General features: G+C 36.5%; 1 protein-coding gene across 42 annotated transcripts in view; it reads right to left on the bottom strand.

Annotated features, from left to right (window-relative positions):
* LOC100453729 (membrane-spanning 4-domains subfamily A member 6A) overlaps nucleotides 1–22,862 on the bottom strand; it is a 64,879-nt gene that overhangs the window by 9,238 nt on the left and 32,779 nt on the right. For 5 of the 42 annotated variants that reach the window (XR_010141837.1, XR_008511081.1, XR_008511087.1 and 2 more), the window contains 5 exons: nucleotides 21,094–21,218; nucleotides 20,114–20,333; nucleotides 4,283–4,386; nucleotides 2,367–2,471; nucleotides 73–466 (listed from right to left, as the gene is read on the bottom strand). The exons of 6 other annotated variants lie outside the window; for them this stretch is intronic. The gene's annotated coding sequence lies outside the window, so the exon portion shown is untranslated. Of the gene's footprint in view, nucleotides 1–72; nucleotides 467–2,319; nucleotides 2,472–3,735; nucleotides 3,999–4,282; nucleotides 4,387–19,708; nucleotides 19,840–20,113; nucleotides 20,334–21,093; nucleotides 21,219–22,413; nucleotides 22,631–22,862 lie in introns of those variants that run through there. 31 more of the 42 variants (XR_010141818.1, XR_010141822.1, XR_010141823.1 and 28 more) reach the window with 22 other exon arrangements.

Raw genomic sequence — 22,862 nt, 5'->3', positions numbered from 1 at the left:
CATTTGTGAAGTGATTTTTTAAAACTAAAATTCCATATGCAATTTTATTGTAAAAAGTTACCACAAACTTAGTTGTCTAAAACAATATGTTTATTATGTCACAGTTCCTGTGGTTCAGAAGTCTGGGTGTGGCTTGACTAGGTCTTTTGAGAAGCTGAAATCTAGGTTTCAGCAAGGTCTGTAATCTCATCATAGCATAGATAGCTTTGTAATAACTAATCTTCCAGTCAACAAACATAATGTATTTCTCCACTTTCTCTAAAAAGAGTGTGGTGCCTCTTTCCCCTTGCTTCCACTGTTTCCTTGTGACCTCTGCACATGCTAGCTCTTCTTCACTTTCCACAATGAGCGCAAGCAGCCTGAGACTCTCACCAGATGCAGATACCTAATCTTGAACTTTCCAGTCATCGGAAGCATGAGCCAAACACATCTTATTTCTTTATAAATTGCCAAGCCTTAGGAATTCCTTGATAAAAACACAAAAGGGACTAAGACACTTAATATATCTATTGCTATTGATAATATAATTATTTTAAGTCATGTAGTCCTACTTTTTTATTGTCATACAGTTATACAAGTGATTTTAGTATTTTCTCCATATACATCCTCCTTGCCAAATTCTCATTTTATATCTAATCTTTTTCTATAAATACATTTAAATTTTCTACACAAAAATTCATTATCTGCAACTAATGACAGTTTGGTTCTTCTTTAACAATTTATATTTAATTATGAATTATCTTACTTTACTACATAAAGGACCCAGAATAATCCTGAATAAATGTAGGAAATATGTATAATTGTGTTGCTGACAATAATGTAACACTTTTCAGGTTTTATCACTAATAATGCTATTCACTGTAGGTTTAAAATCAATTTTCTTGTTAGCTTAGGAAGTTTTCCTTTATCCTTATTTTTAAGAGTTTGCTTTAAAATTATGAATACTTGCTTTTTCATTCCAAAGATTTGTTGTCATGCATCTATTGAGACTATTATACTATTATACTTTAAACAGTCTGCTTCTGTGGTAAATGTGGTATTTAAAGATCAGAATGTTAAAATATATTTGAATATCTGGAATGAGTTCATCATGATCATGATACATTGCCATATTTTTTCTTTTCATATATTATAACATTTTATTTGAAAAATTATTTCTGGCCTCTTACACTTTATTCATAGTGAGATATGCATATTATTTCCCTGCCTGTATTGAATTTTTATTGTTCTTTTTTGAAGGCTCCAAGGACGAATCCACCTCTTTGCATTTTTCAGCTTCTAGAGGTTGATCACAGTTCTTGGTCCCTTCAAAGCCAGCAATGGTGAGTTAGGTCCTTCTCACAAGGAAGGAGAAGAACTCTTCTGCCATTGTCACATCACTCACTATGACTACAAGCAGAAAAGGTTTTCCACTGTTAAGAATCCATGTGATTATACTGGGCATGGGAGTGCATCCAAGATAATCTCCATGTTTTAAAGTCAGAGTCTACCAATCTTAATTCTGCAACCTTTGACACCCATGTGCCATATAATGTATTCAAAGGTTCTGGGGATCAGGATGTGGACATCTTTGTGGGGCTATTATTCTAAATACCACGTTATTCTTGTCTAAGGATATTGTCAAGGAAGATGGAAAATAATAACAGGTTATATTCCGGCTGAGGATTCATTGGCAGTAGAAATATCCTGTAACTTCAGTCATAGGGGAAGAATATATTAAAAAGTGGGACAAATAGAGTTGTTGGGATGAGAAACAACCAACATGGATTTCTTTTTCTCCTTTGAAATACTTGTTGTGACATGGAATGATACAAAAATAACCCGAACCAAAATAACCCAAACCAACTAACAACTTATTTCTATTATGGGTCTCATAACTTTGAAATGATATTCTGTGTCCTGGTTCTTGCAGAAGTAGGAGAAAGGAATGGTACAGAATCAAAACAATAATCAGCATTATAATATAAGATGTCTTTATTATACTATATTTTGTCATCACAGGATTCTTAATGTGTAAACTCCCAAATAGTCAGCTATACATAGTCTCACAGTTGTACATGGTGATTACCCAATAGTGTGAGAATAGGAAAAATGTTTTGGAAACCTCAAACCACTGGGATCTGTGGAAATGCCACATCATCATAGATATGTTCAGGAGACTACAGATAGTTTGTTCTCATTATTTGGTACAAAAAACACAACCTGTGAAGAAATAAGAAAATTCTAATTTTCTTATTTCTAATTATCTTACAGTTAGATAAGTAGGAAACTTATCTAAGTATACCAACAGGTATATGTGAAAGTACTGAAATCACTAACCATCAGGTAAATGAAAATCAAAACCGCAGTAAAATATTATCTCACACCTGTCAGGTTGGCAACTATAGAACAAAGTCAGCAAGTGTTGGTGAGGTTGTAAAGAAGTTGGTACCTTTGCACACTGTTGGTGGAAATGTAAAATGGTGCTGCCACTATGGAAAAACATAGAATTTTTTTCAAAAACTTAAATAAGAACTCCCATATGATCCAACAATCCCACTTCTGGATATTAATCCCAAAACAGTAAAATTGGGACCTCTAAGAGATACTAACACTCGTATGTTCATTTCATCACTATTCATAGTAGCCAAAACATGAAAATGTGTTATATGCCAACCTAATACATAAATAAAGATAATGTTTTTGCTTTTTTTCTTCCAATAATGAAGAAAGGCCTTTTTAAGGCTTAGAAAGAAGGAAATTCTGCAATATACTGCAACATAAATGAACACTGAGGCCATGATGCACATGATAAAAACCAGTCACAGAAAGACAAATACTGCATGATTCCAATCATACGAGGTATCTAAAATAGTGTGACTCATAGAATCAGAGGCTGAAATGCTGGTTTCCAGGATCTGAGGATAGCAAAAGTGGGGAGTTGCTAATCAACAGATATAAAGCTTCAGTCAAGCAAGGTGAGTAAGCTCTGGAGATCCTGTGTACACTATTGTACCTATAGTCAACAATAATATCTTGTACACAAAAATGCTTTAGGTTGCTAATCTCATGTTAAATGTTCTTACCACAGTAAGATATACTATATAGATATACTATTATTACACATATATACACATGTATATTTTATATATGTATATTTAAAAAGAGTGGCAGATTAGACTGAAAGTGTCTAAACTGATTTTGTTTGTTTGTTTTAGCCAACCCTACACCTCATAGTATTTTGTTTGTTTTGTTTTGCTTTTGTTTAGCTTAGAAGTATCTTTTGGTCTTTAAAACCAGTTGCTTCTTATGACACAAAACAGCCTGCATTTAACCCCCTGAACTTCTCACTCACTCTGGATGCCATTGAGGAAAATGAATGTATATGACCCAGTCATCTTAGCTTGTTGCTCAGAATCCTTGGAAATTATGGTGTAGCTACAGCTGTCAGTTTTCTGTTTTCTCTTCAGCTAGTGTTTCAAATCAAGAGGGAAGCACTCCCTGGACTCTGAGTCCTTACAACATTTTCCATTGTCCAAGCACACAACATCAGAGTGGTCAGAGAGAAGAGGTTATTTTTTTTTTTTGGTACATTACTCCTGGCATGGTTCAAAAGCCCAAATCCTGTAAATTTCAAGAGATAGTCCAATGTGTATAAGTCCAATGACTCCAGTTAACTCCATGGTGAGAATTCACAAGGAAACCTCCTGAATATAAAACCTATTTATATTATTATATTAGTGCAACAGTACTTACTACAGAAAAAAATGTGTTATAAGTAGAGATACAAATTATTCTTAAAAAGATATTTGTTACTTCCACAGCCATCAGAACTGTGCCTGTTCCTGCTATGGTGGCACTGACTGCATTCATTCCCAGGCTGCCTTGGATTTGAAAAGGACAGAAAAAGATTGGTGGAAATATACAGTCTCATGTTCTTTGTGTCTTTGGGAGTCCACAAAATGACATTCAACTCAGCTGATTTGAATTTGGAAATCAACTTGGACAGTGCTCCTACTCTGAAAAAAAAAAAAAAAAAAAAAGGGAGGAAGCATCTGATATAGTGGAAGCCTTGATTACATCAGCCTCCAATGCAGGGATCGTGTTGCACATGGAATGTCACAGCACAGAGCTAAGTCTATCATTCTTGCCTAAGTGTCAAAGGGGAAATATTCATTAGGATTACATGAGAACATTTCTAGGGAGCCTCTTTAGAGAACCAGCCAGATTTGATGTGTCTTATCCTTGCAGCTCAGCAAATATCTCTTGCTAGAACTCTCGGGCTCAACAAAAAGACACTTACCAGACCCTTGGTCACTTTCTTTCCAGCAGCAAAGCCCCTGTTACAGACTTGTCCACTGACTCTCAAAGACATTAGCTTTCATATCCAGCATTCAGCAGTTCTTCCTAAATGAGGATACAAACCCAGTGTTGATGATGGTTATTATGCTTCTGTGTACTAATTATTCAATTAATTTATACCGCTATTGTTTTTCCTGGCTGATTTGCTGCTATTTCCACAGTGCTCCAGACAGAAAGAACTGATGGAAGAGAGAGAATCAACTCAGAGCTTCCATTGGCACTCCCTTTCCTAAAATAATCTCCTACCTTCTCCCACTCTTTTGTCAATATTATTTACCTGAACAATCGCCCAAGTTTGGTATCTAAAATAAATGCATAGATTTTCGAGAGAAAAGGATGAAGTCATTTGCAGATATCTGAAATAAGAAGTAGTAGAACGATGACTAGTACTCACTGAGAAGGATCCCCATAAATGATAGTTCATATTAATTATATGGAGAACTCCAACTGTATAAATAGTTGAAACAAAAAGCGCCATTGTGAGCCCCAGGCATCGTATCATCAGCCCAATTAGGATCTGAACCTCCCGGAGAGTAAAAAACATGCTGTGAGGAGGTGCATCTTCTCAGGGTGAAGGCCTTTTTAACATCATTGCACATTAATTTCTTCCCCACCTCCGAGACTCCAAACTTGAGATACTTTGCAGGAAGATAAAAATGTACACATTGTCTGTTCTCTTGTCCAACACAGGATACTGCAATTAATTTTACTATTATTTATTGATATATTTGCCATTACTTTTAGTGTCAAAAACCGCAGTGACTTTTGCACCAACCTAATACATAAGTAATGATAACATTTTTGTGTTTTTTTTCTTCCAATAATGAACAGCTTTACTCAGTCCCTTTTCATTTCGTCAATTTGTAAAGTTTGTTTAGTTCAGGAAGGTTCAGAAAGTTTTCTGCCATACTCAGTGACCTGGAAAATGTGGATATCTTGAGGAAATCTCAGTCCTGTCTCAGGAAGTGGTGCTTTTCCCCTAAGCCTGAGCTCTGGTCTCATGTTCACTCACTCCTGGGACCTGGGGCTGCCTTTTCAGAAAAAGCCTCAAACTTTTCAGTTGCTCTTAGGGCAAGATCCAAGCCCCCGACTGGCTTGGTAGTAAGAAGTTCTCTTTCCAAAGAAAGTTTATGATCATTCCCTTGACTGCATCTGCCTCTGATGTCCAGGTATTGCTGTTGGCACCAGGAGAGAAAACGCTTAGTGGAGAGCCACTTTTAAATATTTTCCTTGATCAATATCAAAACCTAGTGGCAAGAGATTTTGTGTCTCTGGCAAATAATATTCATAATAACATATTTGATTGAAATAATCAAATAATATTCATAATAATATTTTATTTCCTCTCTTTGATTAGGGCAGAGCTGGATTTTTTACTTACATCCTCATTCTCATATTGACCCAGGCAGTCAGCTAGGACAAATCTGCACTGAACTATAGCTGCCTAATCCTCGGCAAGGGAACACAGTGTTACTGACCTTATGCAAAGTATCTAAGCCTTGATGAACTGAAATTGGGATATTTACCTTCCTGCTCAGATTCCGGAAAGAAAGAGAACTGACTATTTGCAGCAAAATTTCTGGCAATATTTTTCCATACCCAAGTTTCCTGTAGCTCAGTTTACACTGACCCCCATAGGCCTGGCGTTCACATCATCTCCACTTAGACTCCTCCTAAGATCAAACATGGTGCTACCGTAAGGCATGGTCTCTTCCTACCTTTGCATCTCTTCAGAACACACCAATGGAAGTTGTTGTCCTTTCTGGTGTGTGGACTCTAATTCACAGTCCTCAAAGAGGATGAATACCTGTCTGATGTGTAATTTGTGATGAAACTTTTTCTTAGACCCATGGGCCACTAGTTTCCTGTGATTTACCTCACTCTCCTTGCCAGATAGGTATCTGCAATGTTTTTAAGTTTTGTAATATACCCCTGATATAATAATCTAACTTCACTTCTCACATGCTAACACAGTATCAAAGTAAGAGCATATTGTCAGTGCTAGCTCCCCTCCATTGCTGTGTCTCCTGAATAGTATGCATGTCTCGCTTGCCAGAGTCACTGTTAATAGGACTCATGTTTCTTTGGCTTCATGTAATAAAAACTAAATATAAATTATGAGTGCTTCTGAATTAGGGATCTTCTTAAAAACATGATTGTATTTAATAATACTGTATTTTATAAAATCCTTATTGTGTGTCTTATCACATAACAGTTGTAATTATTTAATATACTTTCCCTACTATTACTTCTGTTTTTTTGAAAAACTCTCCACCCAGTTCATGTGATTTCATTAGACTTGTAACCCCAGGTAGGACAAAGTCTTTTCTTATGCCACAGTAACTGGACTGTTCTATTTTTTCATCCTTGTAAAATGTTAACTCCTTAGTGAATGCTTCAGAAGTTTCCAAAAATTCAAGAAAAATATCATGTTGTTGGCAAATGTTAATTTATTGTGTATCATATTTAAGGCAGTAGGAGAAATGTTTCATAGAACCAAAAGATTGACATAATGTAAACAAACAAACAAAAATCAGTTTGCTACTAACACTTTCCCAATCCACTCTCTCATCTTGGTATTTTTTTCTTTTTCTTTTTCTTTTTCTTTCTTTCTTTCTTTTTTTTTTTTTTTTTTTTGCCAAGGACTTCTTAAAATCTTTTCAGAATTTTTCTTATAAAATATTTTGTAATATTTGAAACAAAACAATAAGCCTAATAACATCCTGACATCCACTAACATTTAAACAATTCAAATTGGACTCTAAATTCCCTCTACCAATCATGTTAATTCTATGATTCCTCCGCAAGAATTTACATATATGAATATCTATACACATATGTATGTTTACATATATATGCACATAATATCTATATACATATATATGTGTCTTTTAACCTACTGATTTTTTTCTCCATTGTAAGCACTTATTTGGATGTTCAAGACAGATGATAATAGAAACATTTACTTCCACGTTTAATTTTGTAAGGCAAAATTCTCATTTTGTTTGTGGACAAAAATGTCTTTTGGGCCTTTATATCAGCCTCCTCATATATTTTCTCATTCCAGGGGAGAAACTGGTTTTCATTTGGTTCTATTGATCAACCAGAAAACCCTTGGATATCCCATTTCAGAGTCAAAGATATTAACATAATGTTCATTACACTATTGTGTGTGTAATTGGTTAAATTATAGCATAATTTTCTCTTTCTTTGCAACAGAAACGTGTTTTTGCCATGGAAAACATGTTCCCAATTAAGTGTGGTGACTGGAGGCCACTCATTGGTAAATTACAGATGTCACTTTATACCTGGATATATATATGTGTGTGTGTGTGTGTGTGCGCGTGCATATGTATATGTACATATATATGGATCTTTACGTGTGTGTGTGTGTATATATACATGTCTATATCTCCTAGATATCACTGGATAGGCTTTTACAAAAAACAAAACAAGACAACTGCAGGATGTCATTTTGCAGCACTTTCAACTATCTCCATGGATACAATATGATGTTGTTTCTCTGTCCAGTCCCAGCCAGATGCAACACAAGGAAAAGTAGTTATCCATGGCACATGGACCATTAAAGAACAATGGTAAAGACACCACTTTCCACAATACCCTTCCGTGAGTTAGTCTCACTGTCACTTTTGCATAGATGCATGCCCCTGTTACAGACTTGTCCACTGACTCTCAAAGACATTAGCTTTCATATCCAGCATTCAGCAGTTCTTCCCAAATGAGGATACAAGCCAAGTGTTGATGATGGTTATGCTCTAGTGTACTAATTATTCCCTTCGTTTACACCTCTATTGTTTTTCCTGGCTGACTTGCTGCTATTTCCACTTCCCTGGAGTAGTGCTAGCTCTACACCTATTTAGGTTAGCAAGTCCTGTTCACTCTTATAAGCTGTCTTTGGGGATAGATTTGTTAGGATGTAACTCAGCACAGTAACCCCACAGAGGGTCCTAATTTCCCCTCAGATATGTGGTCCTGTGGTACTTCTATAATGTGTTATATTTCTAGATTTTTGTGTGTATTTCCAGAAAAAAAAACCCCGTCTCTACTAAAAATACAAAAAAAAAGTTAGCCGGGCGTGGTGGCGGGCACCTGTGGTCCCAGCTACTCAGGAGGCTGAGGCAGGAGAATGGGGCAAACCCAGGAGGCAGAGCTCACAGTGAGCGGAAATCGCGCCACTGCACTCCAGCCTGGGTGACAGAGCAAGACTCCGTCTCAAAAAAAAAAAAAAAAAAAAAAAAAAGAAATTACCAGTAAACAAACAGCCTAAGAATGAGAAAAAGTACTCACAAACTATACATCTGCCAAAGGTCTAATATCCAGCTTCTACAAGGATCTTAAACAAATCAACAAGCAAAAACCAAAAAAAAAAAAAAAAAATCCAATTAAAAATGGGAAAAGGACACGCACAGACACCTCTCAAAAGAAGACACACAAGCAACCAACAAATATGAAAAAATGTTCAACATCATGAATCATCAGAGAAATGTAAATCAAAACCACAATAAGATACCATCTTACACCAATCAGAATCGCTATCACTAAAAAGTCACAGAACAACAGTTGCCGACAAGGCTGTGGAGAAAAGGGAACACTTATACACTGTTGGTGGGAATGGAAACTGGTTCAGCCACTGTAGAAAGCCGTGTGTTGATTCCTAAAAGACCTAAAAACACAACTACCATTTGACTCAGCAATCCCGTTACTGGGTATATACCCAGAGGAAAATAATTCATTCTATCAAAAAGACACATGCACACATATGTTCATTGCAGTGCTACTCATGATAGCAAAGACATGGAATCAACCCTAGGGGCCTGTCCATGGTGGATTGGATAAAGGAATTGTGGTACATATAAAACGTGGAATACTATGCGATCATAAAAAACAATGAAATCTTGTCCTTGGCAGCAACATGGATGGAACTGGAGGTCATTATCCTAAGCAAATGAACGGAAGAACAGAAAACCAAATACTGCATTGTTTTCACTAGCAAGTGGGAGCTAAACATTGAATACATATGAATGTAAAGATGGGAACAATAGACATTGAGGACCACTCACTCGATGGGGAAGGGAGGGAGGGGGCATAGGTTGAAGAGCCCCTGTTTGGTACTATGTTTACTGCCTGGGTGATGGGATTTTTGGGACCTCAAGCCTCAGCATCATGTAATGTACCCATGTAACAAACCTGCACGTGTACTCTTTAATGTAATGCTGATGCTGATTATGCATTTGATTTCCCACCATTCAACCCCACAAGTTCTCAAGGAACCAGGAAACAGGGTACCATTTTAAAACTTCCAAATTTGTGAAAATAGAAATAAATTTATTACTTGAATTAAGTTCTTTTTCATCAGCTCATGTCACACCAAATCTTTCATGGGACAAAAAGAAGCCCACGTTGGTTATGACTCATTGCCTCAGCTCTCTATTTCTCTACTCTCTCCTAGGTTCTACCTCACTGCCTGGTGGTCCAGCACACGTCTACTGACAATGAGCTCCCAGCCAGTGTCAGCCAGGACACAATTGTTATTTTTCTTCTATTTTCTGCAATAGCAACATCAAAAAAGGCAGTATGTTACCAAGAATAATAGTACCCAAAGTTATCCACATCCTACTCCCTGCAATCTGAGAATATCCTATGATATCTGGCAAATGATTTTAAAAGTTGCAGATGGAATGAAGTTTGCTAAGCAGTTGATCTTAACACAGAGTTTATCCTGGAGAATTATGGTGATTCTAATGTAATAATAAGAGTCCTTATAAGTGGAGAAGCTTTCCTAGGTAAGTCTAAGAGAGAGTCGAGGATAGAAGAATGGTCAGAGGTGCAACATGAGAAGGACATGATCTGCCACTGCCAGCCTTGAAAAAGCCCATGAGTCAATGAATGAGACAGCCTCAAGGAGCTAGAAAAGGCAAGGTCATGGATTTTTTTCCCTAGAAGCTCCAGAGAGGAATGTAGTTCTGTAGATAACTTGATTTTTAGCCCAATGAGACCAGTGTTGTATCCTGACCCACAGAACTGTAAGATAAAATTGTATTGTTTTAAGTCACAAAGCTTGTGGTAATTTGTTACAGGCACAATAGAAAACTAATATAAGCAGTGTGATAATGAGAAATTATAAATCACTCTCCCTTATATATATAGATGTAAGAAACTGAAAAATAAAAGTGGCAAATAGAATAGGAAGATGTATTTTTAAAACTTGGAGATATGTCATGGCCAAATTGAGCTCATTCCAGTTATTCATATATAATTTAACATTAGAAAATCTTTGAAAATCACTTACTGCAGAAACACATCAAATAAGAAAAAAAAGACTTTGTTAATCTCAACAGAGGTATGCAGACAAAGCTTTTGATAAAAATCAATATATACAATTTTTTAAAGAAATTCATGGAGCTGTATGGCCATTTTAACAATATTGATTATTTCTATCCATGAGCATGAACTGTTTTTTCATTTGTTCATGTCGTCTCTGATTTGTTTCAGCAGTGTTTTGTAGTTCTTATCGTAAAGATCTTTCACCTACTTGGTTAGCTCTATTCTTGGTATTTTATGCTTTTTGTAGCATTGTCAATGAGATTGTATTCTTAATTTGGCTTTCAGCTTGAACATTATTGGTATATAAAAATGCTAGTAATGGTTCTACACTGATTTTGTATCTTGAAACTTTACTGAAGTTGTTAATGATTTCTAGGAGCCTTTTGCTGGAGTCTTTAGGATTTTGTAAGTATAGAATCACGTTGTCTGTGAAGAGAGACAATTTGACTTCCTTCCTCTCTTTCTATTTGGATGCCTTTTATTTCTTTCTCTTGCCTGACTGCTCTGGCTAGAACTTCCAGTACTATGCTGAATAGGAGTGGTGAGAATGATCATCCGTGCCTTTTTCCAGTTCTCAGGGGGAATGCTGCCTGCTTTTGCCTGTTCAGTATGATGTTGGCTGTTGGCTGTGGGTTTGTCATAGATGGCTCTTATTATTTTGAGTTATGTTTCTTTGATGCCTAATTTGTTGAGGGATTTTAACATGAAGGATGTTGAATTTTATCAAAAGCCTTTTCTGCATCTATTGAGATGTCATATGGCTTTTGCTTTTAATTCTGTTTATGTGGTGAATCATTTTTATTGATTTGTATATGTTGAACCAAGTTCACATCCCAGAAATAAACCCTACCAAAAATAATAAAATTAAACTTCTGAAAGCAAGAAGAAAATGTATTTTAAATGTACAGTAAATAGTATAATTGGTATTGAGATATTAAATTTTTTAAATAATCAAGAGCAGCCCGGGCACGGTGGCTCACGCCTGTAATCCCAGCACTTTGGGAGGCCGAGATGGGCGGATCACGAGGTCAGGAGATCGAGACCATCCTGGCTAACACGGTGAAACCCCGTCTCTACTAAAAATACAAAAAATTAGCTGGGCGCGGTGGTGGACGCCTGTAGTCCCAGCTACTTGGGAGGCTGAGGAAGGAGAATGGCGTGAACCCGGGAGGCAGAGCTTGCAGTGAGCCGAGATCACGCCACTACACTCCAGCCTGGGTGACAGAGCGAGACTCCATCTCAAAATAATAATAATAATAATAATAATAATAATAATAATAATCAAGAACACAGTAATGGTATGCATTCTCACTCACTAGTTTTATAAAGTATTATTCTGTATCTCCTATTTCACATCTCCAGTAAGAAAATAAATCTAAAAACAAATAAACATGGCATGTGAAAGAAGAAACAAAGCTAGCATTCATAAAAGTAATAGGTTTTTCTTTGAATAAAATCCAGAATATTTACAGAAAATAACATTTGAAATAATCTGAATATTTGTAAGGTGTTGAATATAAGATGAATTTGTCAAGATCAATTGCATATCCATACTCAACAATAAAGTTGCAATATATAAGTTAAATAATCTATTGTCAATAAAGCAAATGTATAAAGTAATTAAGATAAAATCCATCAATGTAAAATATATGAATTTTTAGTGTTAATGAAATCTATTTGAAATTCTAAATAATTACACGTTCTTTTTCTATGCCATTAAATTAAGATAAAATATTATAGTGCTCTCAGTTAGACCTACACTTTTCTGTAGATTCAATTCAACTCCAAAAAATTCCTCAGAATACTGTTATCAAGGAATAAGCTAATTGATTCTAATATTCTCCAATCATGTGCTACTCTTTAGACCATTCTGAAGTTAGAATCCAATAATCTGAGTGAGTATATACCCAAGAGTTTCAAACAGTAAATCCAAACCTGTTTTGATTGTCTCTGTTCATTAACATGAACTGCAGAGCCTATAAGAGGAAACCAAATTCATAATCAACTATTTTTGGGGACATCTAATAATGATGTCAGAAAGAAAAAGAAGTCCCTGAATACTCAGGAAAAGGCTATTGGAGCATGGGAATCTTAAGCCTGCAGGGACAGCTCAGCCAGTACATTAGCACTTAGTAGAAGACTCTGCATGAGTTTCAGTCATTTAGTAGTTCTTTCGACCAAACATACACCACCAAGATTTGTTCCTCCACACATCACAAATATTATCCTCATTACTTGGAAGGTTCCCATGAGAACCACTTGCTTGAAATAAGAGTCCGGCCAGGAAAGTTCTTTGGTGTGATGGTAGATTTTCTATATTGTTTTGTAATTATTTTATGATGTGATCAGTCAGGTTTAGCCACAAGAGGAAACAGAAGAGTCAGGAAAAAAAAAACAAAAACAGTTTATTGTTCTCACAAGTCCCAGAGACAGGAAGCATGTCATGTCATGTAAGACCATATGAGAAAGACTCCAGTGTGGTCAAGAGACATAAGACAGGAGCTAGGGAAAGGTTTAGGCCACTGTCATTATTGGAGTTTATTGTTGGGAGAAAGGCAAGTCATGGCAAGGTGAACACTGAAGGGTTGGCTAGTTCAAATAACTTCAGTGACCTTTGGGCTATAGAGGCTGTCTCTAGTGACCGATATCTGACTATGGTTTGATTACGGCAGGGATATGTTATCTCCTGCTGTGTATTGGATGGATGAATAGAGGAGGTATGGCTCTGGATTGATTAATTTGCATATTAAACACATGTTCCAGGCCGTGCCCTTTGTTATCTTTGACCATCAGTTAGCCACTGAAGGGGAAGTCTTTCCCATCCAGACATGTTTCTAAAGGTGTCAAAACATCATATATATATATAGAAAAAAGTTAAAAAATATATTTACAATAGAATTAAAGAAAAAAAATTCAAGGACTTGTTGAAGATGATAGGGCAGACTTTATTCAAGAAGAGACTTGGTGATGGTTGGTATAGTGATAATTGCAATAGGGTATTGCTGTTGGAGAGAGAGAATTGTCCTCAACTCTGACTCTAAAAAAGAGAAGTGAGGATTTATAACCAAAGAGCGTGATGGTGGTGGGGTGAAGGTCAATGGATGGAAAATTACTAAGAAAAAACATCAAGAATAAGCCTTTCTTTGCTGAAATGACTCAATAAGATTATTGCTGAAAGCAGGCCAGGGTGGTAAGTTTTCAAGGGTGCTCAGAAGCCCAGCATGGGGGATTTTCACTAAATGACCTTAACAAAATTCTTGATCAAACTGGATTATACAAAGATAGAGAGGAAAGCCCAAGGTTAGAACTAGTCAGAAATGACTCAGAGGAGCCTGACAAAGTTTGGATTAAAGTTTTTATCAATACGCATGCTTGCCATAAATATGGGCCAGGTGATACTTGCAAGGATAATGGCATGGTGCTCAGACTTGACATGGGCCTGAGAAAAATCTCTCACCTTGGAAATCCAGCATGCTTATTGCTAGGGATGAAGTTTGGGAAGAAAAATATCAGTTTACATATTAAATATTATATTCTATTTGATGAGTGCAAATGATCTAAGCCCACAACAAAACCAACCGAATGTTTATGTACTATATAGTCACAATAACAGCTCTGAATATAAAAATTAAGCCTTAGGTTTTGCTATTGGAAACCAATCTCACAGTTATACAAATACTTGTATGAGTGTTTGGGGAAAGTGGGGATTGTTCTTCATTTTCCTTGGTTTGAGCAAGTGGAAAAATCTAGTTGAAATTGACTGAGACAGGGAACACTAGAAAATATAGCATATGTGTCTGGGAGGTGCTATCAGGAGATCCATTTGGACATGATATGCTGAAGTTTCTTATTAAATATCAAAAGAGAGCTCTTAACTGATAATTGATAATAAACCATGCAATTCTAGAGTTCAGGGAAGAATTATGTTCTAGAGACATAGCCTTGTGACTCCTAAACATAAAATAACTCAGGAAACTAGGGAAGATCATAAAAAAGTAAATGCAGGTTAAAAAATTATTAATAGAAAAGACAATAAGTCCAGGAAGGAGTCTTGAGGGGGTCAATCCAATATGTAGACATAAGGCTAATTAGGAAGAACTAGCAAAAGAAACTTAAATGAAAAGAAGGAATAGTGTGTATAAAAGTTAAAAAAAAACCCAAAAAGAATAGTAGGTATAGTTTCCTGGAGTCAAGCTGAGAGTATTTCCAAAGTTCATAAAATGGACTGTTAGGCAAGTGTAAAATGGACTAAGTATAAGCTGTTTAAAAAATCCAAAGTATATTTTATGTAAAATATAAATAAATACACAAGCAAATAAAAGCTTAAAATGTGATACCTTTTGTGTGAAAACAAAGGGTGTGAATTTCTGTTTCTATTTCCTTTTATGAGCCTAAGCCTTCAGTAAAGACATGAAAATCTATGATTAGAAGTTACTTTGGGTTTTGATGGGGTGAATTGTGAAGCAAAGAGGGTGTATAAATGATCAGTTTCAGTGTAAAGCCACTTCAAATCCTAGTAATATAAACTACATCCACTTATTATGACTCTTGGGTATTAGGTCAACTGTGAACTTGTGCTGATTATGACCAATTCCAGAGGATCTGGTCTGGACTCACTCATGTACTTTCAGTCATAGGGCAGGTCTGCTGGAATCTGGCTGCTATGCCATGGCCTATCCAACATATAGGCCGTGGTAGTTGGCTTGTTTCCAGCTAGAAGCTCAGAAGTGAATAGCACTCTCATTATTGAGCAGGCTATCCCATATTTGTTCACAGGGTGTGCCAGAATTCTAAAGAGAACAAAAATACTCTAGGTGGCTTGAGGTCTCAGCTCAGCACTGACACAATATTACTTCTACATTGTAGAAGTTGGCCCTTGTGTAACCTCTTCTCTTTCAGAGTGGGCTTAGTTTATTGCCTTGGCTATGATGAATAGAGTACTCAAAATGTTATTACATCAGATATTAGCTTTCAAAAGACTATGACTTCTGTCCTGCTCAGACTCTCTTTTTCTTTCTGATTATTCTCAATTCATTGCTCTGATGAAGCAAACTTTCATGTTGTGAGTTGTCCTGTGGAGAGGCACATGTTGCAAGGAACTGAGAGAGAACTATCTCCATCTTTGAGGGAAAATTAGGATCCTTCGTGGGATGACTGTGCTGGGTTACAGTTTAAACAAATCTGTCACCAAATGCACCTTATAGTGAAAAGGACTTGATAACCCAAAATGGGACAGTAGAGAGAACATTATTCCAGGAAAGTGGTCATAGCAGTAAATCAGGTGGGAAGGACAACAGCGGTATAAGTTAACTGAATAATTACTACATTAAACCATAAGCATCATCAACACTGGGCTTGTATTCTCGTTTAGGAAGAACTGCTGAATATTGGATATGGAAGCTAATGTCTTTGACAGTCATTGGACAAGTCTGTAAGAGGGTCAGATTAAGAGTTTCAGGAGTGTGAATCTATGCAAAACTGGCAGTGAGACTAAATCTTGGAAGGATGTTGTGGAAAGTGATGCCTTTACCATTGTTCTTTAATGGCCCATGTACTGTGGATATTTAGGAAGTATTCTTCCTTATGGTGCATCTGGATGGGATTGAACAGAGGAACAACATCACATTGTGTCTATGGAGATAGTTGGAAGTGCTGCAAAATGACACTTTGAAGTTTGTTTCAGTAAAAGCCTATCCAATAATATCTGGGACATAGTTATATATATCCAGATATTAAGTGACATCTGTAATTTACTAAACAGTGGGCTCTAATCACCACACACAATTAGGAAATGTTTTCTATGGCAAAAACACATTTCTATTGCAAAGAAAGGGAGCATGATGCTGTTACTTTAACTAATGAATGGTGTAACTAACACACATTACGTTAATCTCTTTGAGATGGAATATTTAAAGATTTGCTGATTGGTTAATAGAGCCAAGTGAAAATCAGTTTTGAGTAGCTAATTACCCCTGGGATGAGAAAATATATTAGGAGATTGATATGAAATCCCCAAAGAAACTTTTTGTGTTTAAACAAAATGGGAATTTTGCCTTATAAAATTAAACTTGGAAGTGGATGATAGAGGAAAAAAGTCACTAACCTGTTAAAATATATATATTTATATATGTTAAAATATATATTTAACATATATTTAAAATATATATTTAAAATATATATTTAACATATATTTAAAATATATATTTAACATATATTTAAAATATATATTTAAAATATATATTTAACGTATATTTATATATGTATATATACATATATATACACACACATATATATGCATATGCATATATATACATAAATACTTGTGGAGGAATCACATGATTAACCTGATTACTACAGGAACTTCATAGTCCAAGTGGGATTGTTCAAAAGTCAGTGAATGTCAGGATGGTCCAAGGTTTATTGTTTTGTAACAAATATTGTAAAATATTTTATAACAAAATTTATGAAAACATTTTTCAGAAGTCATTGGCAAAAGTATGTAACAAGGTGAGAGAGTAAATTGGGAAAGAAATAGCAGCAGAACTGAATTTTGTTTGTTTGTTTGCGAGATATTAATCTTTTAGCCAACTAAAGCATTTCTCCCACTGCATTAAATAAAATACACAATAAATTAACATTTCCCAACAACACAGTGTTTTAACCAATTTTTTTTTGCAAATTTCAGAAGCATTCACCAATGAGTTCCTATTACAAAATAATAAAAAATTAGGAAAATGTTGCTTCTGTGGCATGGGAGAAAACTTTGTCATGCCTTGGGCTAACAAATCCAACAAAATCACATGAATTGGAAGAAGGGTTGTCCTAACAACCAAAGAACAGTGTAGAAAAAAATATATTAAATAATTAAAAGCTTTATGTTATAAAATCCACATGTGGATTTTATAAATATTAATTAAAACTTTTTAAAATTTAATTCAGAAGCACTCATAGTTTGTGTCCAGTTTTTATTACATAAGGTCAGAGAAACATGGGTCCTATTAACAGTGAATCTGGCAAGCGAGACATGCATACTATTCAGGAGACACAGCAATGGAGGGGAGCTAGTGTTGAGAATATGCCCTTACATTGATACAGTGTTAGCATGTGAGAAGTGGAGTTAGATTATTATCTCAGGGATATATTATAAAGCTTAAAAACATTGCAGATATACATCTGGCAAGTGGAGTGAGATAAATCACAGGAAACTAGTGGCCCATGAGTCTAAGATGAAGTTTCATCACAAATTACACATCAGACAAGTTGCGCTCTTTGAGGACTGTGAATTAGAGTCCACACACCAGAAAGGACAGTAACTTCCATTGGCGTGCTCTGAAGAGATGCAAAGGTAGGAAGAGACCGAGCCTTATGGTAGCCCCATGTTTGATCTTAGAAGGCGTCTAAGTGGAGGTGATGTGAATGCCATGGCTATGGGGGGGTCACCATGAATTGAGCTACAAGAAGTCTGGAATGCAAGTATCTTGCCTGAAATCATACTGCAAATGGTCAGTTCTCTTTCCTTTTGGAATCTGAGCAGAAAGGTAAATATCCAAGTTTCAGTCCAGCAAGCCTTAGATGCTCTGCATTAGGTCAGTAACACTGTGTTCCCTTGCCAAGGATAAGGCAATTATAGTTTGGCCCAGATTTGTCCTAGCTGACTGCTTGGGCTGATAGAGGATGATGATATAAGTAAAAATTCAGGCTTGCCCAAATAAAAGATGCAAAAATGAAATACAACTTATTTCCCAGAGGCACAAAATCTTCTTCCACTAGGTTTTGATATTGATCTACTGAGAAGTGTTTTTTTTTCTCCTTGGTGCCAGCAGCAACACGTTGACATCAAAGGCAGATGCAGCCGCAGAAGTGACCATAAGACTTCCAGGAAATAAGAACATCTCACCAACAGGCCAGTCGGACACATGGGTCTTGCCCTCCCAGCAGCAAAGTCTACTTCTCTTCCTGAAAGGGCAGCCCCAGATCCTAGGGGTGAGTGGGCATGAGGTCAGAGCACAGGCTTGGGGAAAAAGTACCACTTCCTGTGACAGGACTGGCATTTCCTCAAGATGTCCAAATTTTCTAGGTCACTGACTGTGTAAAAAACTAAACTTTCTGAACTAAACAAACATTACAAATTCCGAAACTGGAAAAAGACTGAATAAAATTGTTACTGGAGGAAAAAAACATTTGTTTAGTTATGTAGCAAATATATGAGTAAATAATTTTCAAACTAATTACAACATCCTATGTTGGACAAGGGGACACATGAAACGCATAGCTTGTTATCTCCCTGAAAGAATTCCTAAGTTTGGAGCCTCTAGGTGGGGTGGGGGGGATGAAATTAACGTGCAATGATCTTAGAAAGGCCTTCATCCTGAGAAGCTGTGCCTCCTCATAGATTGTTTCTTATACTTTAGGTGGCTCAGATCCTGATTGGGCTGATGACACTATGCCTGGGGGTGACAATAACTCATTTTATTTTTCCTGGCTATGAAATTGGATTTCTCCTTACATGTAAGATAAGCTATCATTTCTGAGGATACTTCTCGGTGAGTACTAGTCATCATTCCACTGCTTCCAATTTCAAATATCTACAAATAACTTTATCCCATTCTCTTGAAAATTCATGCATTTCTTTCAAATCCCCAAATTGGGCAATTGTTTGAGTAGATAATACTGACATGAGAGTGGGAGAAGTTAGGAGATTCTTTTAGGAAAGGGAGTGCTGATGCAAGCCTGAGTGGATTCTCTCTCTTTGGCCAGTTCTTTGTCTCTGGAGCACTGTCCATTGCTGCTGGAAGGAGAGTGACCAAGGGTCTGGTAAGTATCTTTTTGTTGAGCCTAAGAGTTCTAGCAAAAGAGACATTTCCTGAGCCATAAAGATATGACACATCAAACCTGGCTGGTTCTCTAGACAGGCTCCCTAGAAATGTTCTCATGTAAGCCTAATAAATTTTTCCTCTGTGACATTTAGGCAAGAATTATAGACTAAGCTCTGTGCTGTGACATTCCATGTGCAACACGATACCTGCATTGGAGCCTGATGTAATCAAGGCTTCTACTAAACCAGATGCTTCCTCCTTTTTCTTTAGAGTGGGAACACTGTCCAAGTTGATTTCCAAATTCAAATCAGCTAAGTTGAATGTCATTTTGTGGACTCTCAAAGACAGAAAGAACATGAGACTGCAGATGTGTAACAACCTTTTTCTCCTTCTTTTTAGTTTCAAGGCAGCCTGGGAATGAATACAGGCAGTGCCGCTATAGCATGTTTTGGAACAATTTTGATGGCTTTGGAAGTAATATACATCTTTACACAAATAGAGAGGACCTATTTCTATAACATTTTTCCATCTGCATTTAAGTATTTCCTGTTCCACTAATACAGTGATATAAATGGGCTTTATATTCAGAAGTTTTATTTGTGAATTCTTACCATGGAGCTAACTGGATTCACTGGACGTACGCATGCTGGACTATCTCCTGAAGTTTACAGGATTTGGGCTTTTGAACCTTGCCAGGAGTAGTATACAGAAAAGTGAACTTTTCAATAACTTTTCCTGTCTGACCACTCTGATGTTGTGTGTTTGGTCAATAGAAAATATTGTAAAGACTCAGAGTCCAAGGAGGGTTTCTTTCTTGATTTTAAACACTAGCTGAGGAGAAAACAGAAAAATAACAGCTGTAGCTACTCCATAATTTTCAGGGATTCTGGCTGGGCTCTGTGTCCCCACCCAAATCTTATCTCAAATTGTAATCCCCAAGTTTTGGGGGAGAGGCCTGGTAGGAGGTGATTGAATTATAATGGCAGGCTTCCCTCTCGGCTGTTCTAGTGATAGCGAGTGAGTTCTCACGAGACCTGATGGTTTAAACCATGTATCATTAAAAACATTAAATAAAGTAAATAGTGACTCGTAGGAGTTGGTATATAAATACAGTTCCCAGAAATTTTCCTTCCAGATTAAGATCCACTTTGCACACAGATGTAATCACCTTGATAATCTATATTTTATTGGTTGTATTTCTTTTTATTATGGGCTGAGTTGTGTTCCCCAAGATTTGTATGTTGAAGTTCTGTCCCCCAGTATCTCAGAATGAGACTGTATTTGGAGATAAGGTCACCAGAGAGGCAGTTAGGTTACATGGGATCATATTGGCAGGCTCTAATCCAATATGACTGATTCTCTTATAAGAAGAGGACATTAGGCCACAAACACACACCGAGGAAAAAACAGGTGAAGGCACAGGGAGAAGAAGGCCAGCAGCAAGCCTAGGACAGTGATCTCAAAAGAAAGCAGCTCTGACAATACCTGAAGCTCAGACTTCTAATTTACAAAGCTGAGAAAATAAATCTATACTGTTTAAGCCACCCAGACTGTGGTACTTTATTATGACAGCCCCAGCAAGTTAATGTACCTTCTCATTTGGATCTCTTCTAGCTTCTCTTCTTCTCCACTGATATTTTTTCTTCACGCTTCAAACAAAAATATATGCACTCAAATCCTGATCTCAAAACCTGCCTCTGGGGAACCAAACCTTATCTAATAGCAAAAACAAACAAACAAACAAATAAACAAAAAACAAACAAAAAAATAAAAAACACTGTCATGCATAATCACCAAGAATGAAGCAACATTGTGAAAAAGAATTAAAGCAATCTATTTCGGTGGCAGAGTGTACTAGTCAGGGTTCTCTAGAGGGACAGAACTAATAGTATATATATATTAAAAAGTAGGCAAAGAGCATGAATAGATTTTTCTCAAAAAAAAGACATACAAATGGCCAACAGGTATATAAAAATGCTCAACTTTATATATATATATATATATATATATATATATATATATAAAGGGGAGTTTATTAAGTATTAACTCACACAATCATAAGGTCTCATAATAGGCCATCTGCAGGCTAAGGAGAAAAGGGAGCAGGTCCAAGTTCTGAAACTGAAGAACTTGGAGTCCGACATTCAGACGTTCATGGGCAGGAAGCATCCAGCACGGGAGAAAGACGTAGGCTGGGAGGCTAGGCCAGTCTCTCTTTTCACATTTTTCTGCCTGCTTATATTCTAGCCACGCTGGCAGCTGATTAGATTGTTCCCACCCAGATTAAGGGTGCATCTGCCTTTCCCAGCCCACTGACTCAGGTGTTAACCTCCTTTGGCAACATCCTCACAGACACACCTGGGATCAATACTTTGCATCTTTCAATCCAATCAAGTTGACACTCAGTATTAACCATCACACAGGTTAGTTAAACTGGTATTTGAATAACAATGTCACATTAGATTTTTAGATGTTATAAGCTAGAATGTGTTAACATACATTTTGTATCTCATTCTATTTTCTCAACTTTACCCAGACAAAAGCGGGGAAGAACTGCAACAGTAAACAGTGTAAGGAACTTGGATCGGACTCAATGTCAAATAATATGTCACTACTCATCCAAACTATTTGTACAAACACTTTTAACTTGAGTGAGATGTCATTCAAGAAAGGAAGTACAGTTTCTAGGAAAGGGTAACAAGGTCACAGCAAATTTTTCTGTGAGAAGTAAGAACTAAAATTTGTCTAAAAATGGTAATAGATAATCCAAATGAAAAGAGACCCATTGATATATGGGATACACATACTGATATTTGCTGGTTAAGCACAAAATAAAGCACATATATATGTTAATTTTACATGTGTGCATGTGTGTGTGAAACTGCATAATAAAAAGACTTAGGGAGGAGGATACACGTAGAAGATTTTATCAGAGAATCTGTCTTTGGCTGCCACCATGGATCCAAAGTGCATCAGTATAATACAAAAGTGTAATAATGCTGTCATAGGGCACAGTTAACAGGATGTATATCTTGTAGTGCTAAGACTTCATAAGCTTCAGGTGGAGTCAATAAGTCTTGGTAAGGATCTTCAGAATCTGATCTAATCAAGCAACTTAGTGCAGAAATCTGGAAATATGACAGTATAATACCCACAATTATTTCACCTAAATCCTGATTATTTGTTATTTTATCTTGTCGATTGATCTTTGTAATGCTCTATCTAGTCCAGTGGTTCTCAACTAATGGTAATTTTGCCTCCCAGGGACTATCTGGCAATGTGTGAAGGCATTTCAGTTGTCACACCTGGAGGTGTGAACTGCTGGCATCTAGCGGAAAAGGGGCCAGGGATGCTGCTAAA

This window comes from Pongo abelii, chromosome 9 (genome assembly GCF_028885655.2).
Source record: "Pongo abelii isolate AG06213 chromosome 9, NHGRI_mPonAbe1-v2.0_pri, whole genome shotgun sequence".
Lineage (NCBI taxonomy): Eukaryota > Metazoa > Chordata > Mammalia > Primates > Hominidae > Pongo > Pongo abelii.
Note: the sequence above shows the minus strand (reverse complement) of the source record. Positions and strands in the feature narration are given on the sequence as shown.